This window comes from Carcharhinus amblyrhynchos, chromosome 18 (genome assembly GCF_965287045.1).
Source record: "Carcharhinus amblyrhynchos chromosome 18, sCarAmb.v2.hapA, whole genome shotgun sequence".
Taxonomy (NCBI): Eukaryota; Metazoa; Chordata; class Chondrichthyes; order Carcharhiniformes; family Carcharhinidae; genus Carcharhinus; species Carcharhinus amblyrhynchos.
The window spans coordinates 42,231,846-42,237,778 of NC_137341.1; the positions used below are offsets into that span (position 1 = coordinate 42,231,846).

At 45.0% G+C, this 5,933-nt stretch overlaps 1 non-coding gene across 1 annotated transcript; it reads right to left on the bottom strand.

Annotated features, from left to right (window-relative positions):
- Positions 1 to 274: 274 nt before the first annotated feature.
- On the bottom strand, positions 275 to 346 carry trnat-cgu (transfer RNA threonine (anticodon CGU)). The gene has a single exon. It is a non-coding gene; the product is annotated as a tRNA-Thr (tRNA).
- Between the last annotated feature and the right edge of the window lie 5,587 nt (positions 347 to 5,933).

A 5,933-nucleotide genomic window follows, 5' to 3' on the forward strand; every position in this document is an offset into this window, starting at 1 on the left:
TCAATGAGATTTGCTTTATTAGTAGGGAGGGTATTGCAGACTGTCTGTTGCAGCAGTGTGCAGCTCTGGGGCAGTCGCTGCTGTCTAAGTGGGATTGTGTGCAGATCCTGTGAACAAGCTCATTAAAAACTCTTAACAGATCGGGGTCCATTTGCAATGCATTAATAAATTGGATGTGGTGGGTCTGGGGCATTTATATATTATATATATAAGCTCCCGGACCTGGAGGCTGCTTCATTGTGGCTGGTTTTAAAAGGATCATATTTCTGTCCTCAGGCACGGACGGGGTTCGAACCCGCGATCTTCGGTTTACGAGACCGACGCCTTACCACTTGGCCACCGCGCCTGCGCTACAAAAAAATACATCGAATGACTTCTCTTCAGAGACCAGGGCTGGTTGCAATTTGCAAATTCCTCCTCTGATTGCAATGGGCATGCGCCAGGGTGTTGCAAACGTGTACTGTAACCTACACAGGCACATTGCAGACTGGCTCTCCTTTTGCCTGCTTGCTGGTGCCCAGTGCAGCTACTCAGGATCAGTATCTGCTTTTGGGCGCAGAGTAACAGTGTCGCATGTCCAGTGGTCTTCTATTCCCCTGAACCCAGTGTCTTATCCAACCAGGAATAGAGGGACAGGACGTTCAGCCCCTGCATTCCTCTTTGGCAGGGAAGTTATGTAGCACCTCACCACTTCCCTCAACATACTCACTTACCTACAGTCAATTAGTAACTGCAGCAACACTTGTTTATTTGCATATATTAAAAGTTAAAAAGTTTATTTGTGTCACGAGTAGGCTTATGTTAAGTTACTGTGATAATCCCCCGGTCGCCACACTCCAGCGCCTGTTCGGGTAACACTGAGGGAGAATTTAGCACGGCCAATGCGCTTAACCAGCACATCTTCTGGGAGGAAACCAGAGCACCTGGAGGAAACCCACGCAGACACAGGGACAACATGCGGACTCCACATCAATGGGGACAAAGTAGAAAGAGTTGAGAGCTTCAAGTTTTTAGGTATCCAGATCACCAACAACCTGTCCTTGTCCCCCCATGCCAACACTATAGTTAAGAAAGCCCACCAACTCCTCTACTTTCGCAGAAGACTAAGGAAATTTAGCATGTCAGCTACGTTTACAGATGCATCATAGAAAGCATTCTTTCTGGTTGTATCACAGTTTGGTATGTCTCCTGCTCCGCCCAAGACCACAAGAAACTACAAAAGGTCGTGAATGCAGCCCAATCCATCATGCAAGCCAACCTCCCGTCCGTTGACTCTGTCTACACTTCCCGCTGCCTCGGCAAAGCAGCCAGCATAATTAAGGACCCCACGCACCCCGGACATTCTCTCTTCCATCTTCTTCGGTCGGGAAAAAGTCTGAGACCACGTATTAACTGGCTTCTTCCCTACTGCCATCAGACTTTTGAATGGACCTGTCTTGCAGTAAGTTGATCTTTTTCTACACCCTAACTATGACTGTAACACCACATCCTGCACCCCTTTTCTGCTCTCTGAATGGTATGCTTTGTCTGTATAGTGTGCAAGAAGCAATATTTTTCACTGTATGTTAATACATGTGACAATAATAAATCAAATCAAATCAGTGCTAAACATGTGCCATTGTAACACCCATTTTTATATCTGTTTAAGAGAGCAGAGAGCAAATTCAATTTAATGCTTCAAGTGAACATCAGAAGAACTGCTGCCTCACAGTGCCAGGGACCCGAGTTCAATTTCAGCCTCAGGTCACATTCTGTGTGGAGTTTGCACATTCTTCCTGTATCTGTGTGGGTTTCCTCTGAGTGCTCTGGTTTCCTCCCACACTCCAAAGATAGATTGGCCATGTTAAATTGTCCCTTAGTGTCAGGGGGATTGGCAGGATAAAGATGGGGGATAAGGCTTGGCTGGGATTGTTGTCGGTACAGGCCTGATGGGCTGAATGGCCTCCTCCTGCACTGTAGGCATTCTGTGATTCTATGAAAAGATGTGCCTCCAACAGTGCAATCTTCCCTCAAGAAAAGAAAACCTAACATTTATACAAAGTCTTTCACAACTACAGGACATCCCAAAGCACTATGTCGCCAATTAAGTATCTTGAGGTGTTATAATGTAAGTGGCAGAACCATCAGGAGCATAGACACACAGAGAGATCTGGGAGTACAGGTCCACAAATTCTTAAAAGTGGCAGCATAGGTGGAGAAGGTGTTGAAGGAAGCATATGGCATGTTTGCCTTCGTCGGCGGGGCATCGAGTATAAAAGTTGGTGAATTATGTTACACTTGTATAAAACGTTGGTTAGGCCACATTTGCAATACTGTGTCCAATTCTGGTCGCCACACTACCAGAAGGACATGGAGGTTTTGGGGGGAGTGAAGAAAAGGTTTACAAGGATGTTGTCTGGTATGGAGGGTATTAGCTATGAGGAGAGATTGAACAAACTGGAATTGTTCTCCCTGGAAAGACGGAAGCTGAGGCGAGACCTGATAGAAGTTTATAAAACTATGAGGGGCATAGATAGATAAGGTGAACAGTTGGAAGCTTTTTCCCAGGGCAGAAATGACAATTACAAGGAATTACAAGTTCAAGGTGAGGGGGGAAAGATTCAGTGGAGATGTGCAGGGGATGCTTTTCAACAGAGGTGGTGGGGGCCTGGAATACACTGCCAAGTGCGATGGTTGAGGCAGGTATGTTAGTGACATCTAAGACTTATTCTGTATAGACACATGAATAGGTGGGGAATAGGGGAGTACAGGCGGTTGGTCGAGATAGGACAACGTGATCGATGCAGGCTTGGTGGACAAAGGGTCTGTTCCTGTGCTGTACTGTTCTTTGTTCTTAGGAAATACCGTAGCAACCAAACAGCACACCATAAGCTCTCACAAACAACAATATGATGACTAAATAATCTGCATCCTTTGTGATGTTAATTTAAGGCTTTGGGCACAACTCCCCTTTTTTTCTCAAAATAGTGCTATGGAGTCTGAGGCAGTAGATGTAATATCATTTTAATATCTCATCCAAAAGATAAACGCAGTATAAAATTAATAATTATTTGGGCACATGCAGATTAATCAAGGAATCCAGCACAGATTTGTTAAAGGCAATTCATGTTTAACTAACAATTGAGTTTTTTCACATGGTAACAGAGAGTTGGTAAGGGTGGTGTGGTTGATGTGTATAGTCTTCCAAAAAAACATTTTACAAAGTGTTACTTAATGTGCTTCCTCTGAAGCCCGTGGAATAAAAGGATCAGCGGTAGCATGGAGGCAAAGTTAGCTGAGTGGTAGGATATAAAATCTTATGGTGAATGGTTATTTTTCAGACTGTGGTAAAGTATACAGAGGTTGGTACAACTTGGATGTACACGGTACAATTTCAAAATTTGCATATGAAATGGAACTTGGAATTTATCACACTTGTGTAATTGAGACTTATAGATTTATGAAATAAAAATTCAAAATTTGTACTTTAAAACCAAAATGGAGTTGAGAGGTCAGGCAACCTTTCCTTTCCCGTCAATACACATGGAACTATGGCCCTTGAAAGTCTGGACAAATCATTCAAACGCAAATGAACTTTCTGAACATATTTTTAAGCAGTCATCAAAACGCAGAAGGCCCCTCCTGTGGCTAATGGCTGTCCTTCTCCAAACACTGAAAGAAACTGTTGGACAGTAACGTTGCAGAATTATTGGCTTCGGAGTTAAAATCCAGACAAACGGGTGTGAAAAAACTAACCCGATCCCAACAGTATGTGTAATGGGCAAAGCTCGATCCCCATTGTTTGACAATGGCCTGGCCATTCGTGAGGACAGTGGTCGCTCTGGTCACATGACAGAAACGCAGGCCAGAATTTTACACTCCCAAGCTGGTGGGATTTTGGGCATGGGAAGGAGTGTGAAATAGAATGAATGGGCTGAGTTCCTTCGTGCCCTGACCTCTCAGTGACTTTACACTGGGGTGGGTGAGGCTTTGTTCCAACTGAGGCCCTTAAATATAGAAACTAGAAGCAGGAGTAGGCCATTCGGCCTTGCGAGCCTGCTCTGCCATTCACTTTGATCATGGCTGATTATCAAAATCAATATCCTGATCCTCCACCGCTCTCCCCCCCCCGCCACCCCTCCCCACAACCCCCACCCCCTAACCCCATATCCATGGTGGCACAGTGGTCAGCACTGCTGTCTCACAGCTCCAGGGGTCTGGGTTCAATTCCAGGCTTGGGTCACTGTGCGGAGTTTGCACATTCTCCCTGTGTGTTTCCTCCGGGTACTCCGGTTTCCTCCCATAGTCTGAAAGATGTGTTGGTTAGGCACTTCTGCCTGTGTAGGCCTTGAAGACAGAATTGATGGCCCGATGCAGGCCTTCTCAATCCTTCCTTGAGTTTGTGTGTCTGTATGGGTGGTTGAATGTGTGTGGTTGTCAACACATTTAGGAGTTGAATAATAAACATTTATCAGTTCTCAAAAACATAGGAGAAAATGCATAATTTGTCTGTTCTAAACAGTTGCAACATTCAGGGAGTTACAGACACATCTGTCTTTGGTCAGTGGAGAGATGGGAGAAGGGAGTATAAGTGCTTTTCTTCACTCTTTCATGGGATGTAAGTATGAGTGGCAAGGTGAGAATTTCTCTTGGCTTTTGAGAAGAAACAGTGTCCAAATTTGGGCCCCACAATTGAGAAATAATGAGAGAAGTGGTAGTTTGGCTTCATCCTTGGAAAGGGCACAACTGACCCGATGCTTGTGCTCGGAAATCTCATGGAGACATATGAAAATAAGCAGAAAGCTCAACTGTGGCCCATGTTCACAGACCATGCCAAAGCTTTCAACACAGTCCAACACGATGCTCTATGGAATGCACATGTAGACTTTGGTGTGCCCATACATCTTGTGTGGCTAATACAAGAGCTACACAGAACTACAATTCAGGAGTCCTCCGGGTTGGTGCTAGGCATACAAATCAATTCCAGTTCAGGCAGGGTTGTCTTCTGGCACCCGTGTCGTTTACATAGAAATATAGAAGATAGGAGCAGCAGGAGGCCATTTGGCCCTTCAGACCTGCTTCACCATTCATTACCATCATGGCTGATCATCCAACTCAATAGCCTAATCCTGCTTTTTCCCCATAACCTTTGATCCCATTCACCCCACGTGCTATATCCAGCCACCTTTTGAATACATTCAATGTTTTGGCATCAACTACTTCCTGTGGTAATGAATTCCAAAAGGCTCATCATTCTTTGGGTGAAGAAATGTCGCCTCACTTCCGTCCTAAAAGGTTTACCCTGAATCCTCAGACTATGATACGATACTAGACTCACCTGATGAGGGAGAAGCACTTCAAAAGCCTATGATTCCAAATAAACCTGTTGGACTTTAACTTGGTGTTGTGAGACTTCTTACTGTGCCCACCCCAGTCCAACGCCATGTTTAATACTATGGGAGAGAAGATAATGAGAATGATACAGGAAGAGTTCATAGAATCATAGAATCTCTACAGTGCAGAAGGAGGCCATTCAGCCCATCCAGTCTGCACCGACTATAAGCATCTAATCCAGGCCCCATCCTCATAACCCCACATATTTACCCCATTAATTCCCTAACCTACATATCTTGTGGCACTAAGGAGCAATTTAGCATGGCCAATCCACCTAACCTGCACATGTTTGGACTGTGAGTAGAAACTGGAGAACCCCGAGGTAATCCACACAAACACAGGGAGAACATGCAACCTCTACACAGTCACCCAAGGTTGGAATTGAACCCGGGTCCCTGGCACTGTGAGACAGCAATGCCACTGTGCCACCATGCTGCCCTTCAGTCAGAGCTATAGGAGAGATAGCCTCACCATAGGAAGTCATAGTAGAAGAAGTCTCAGATATGTAGACTGCAGCACACTCATAGCCAGAACAAAGGGAGAACTCCAGAAAATGGCAG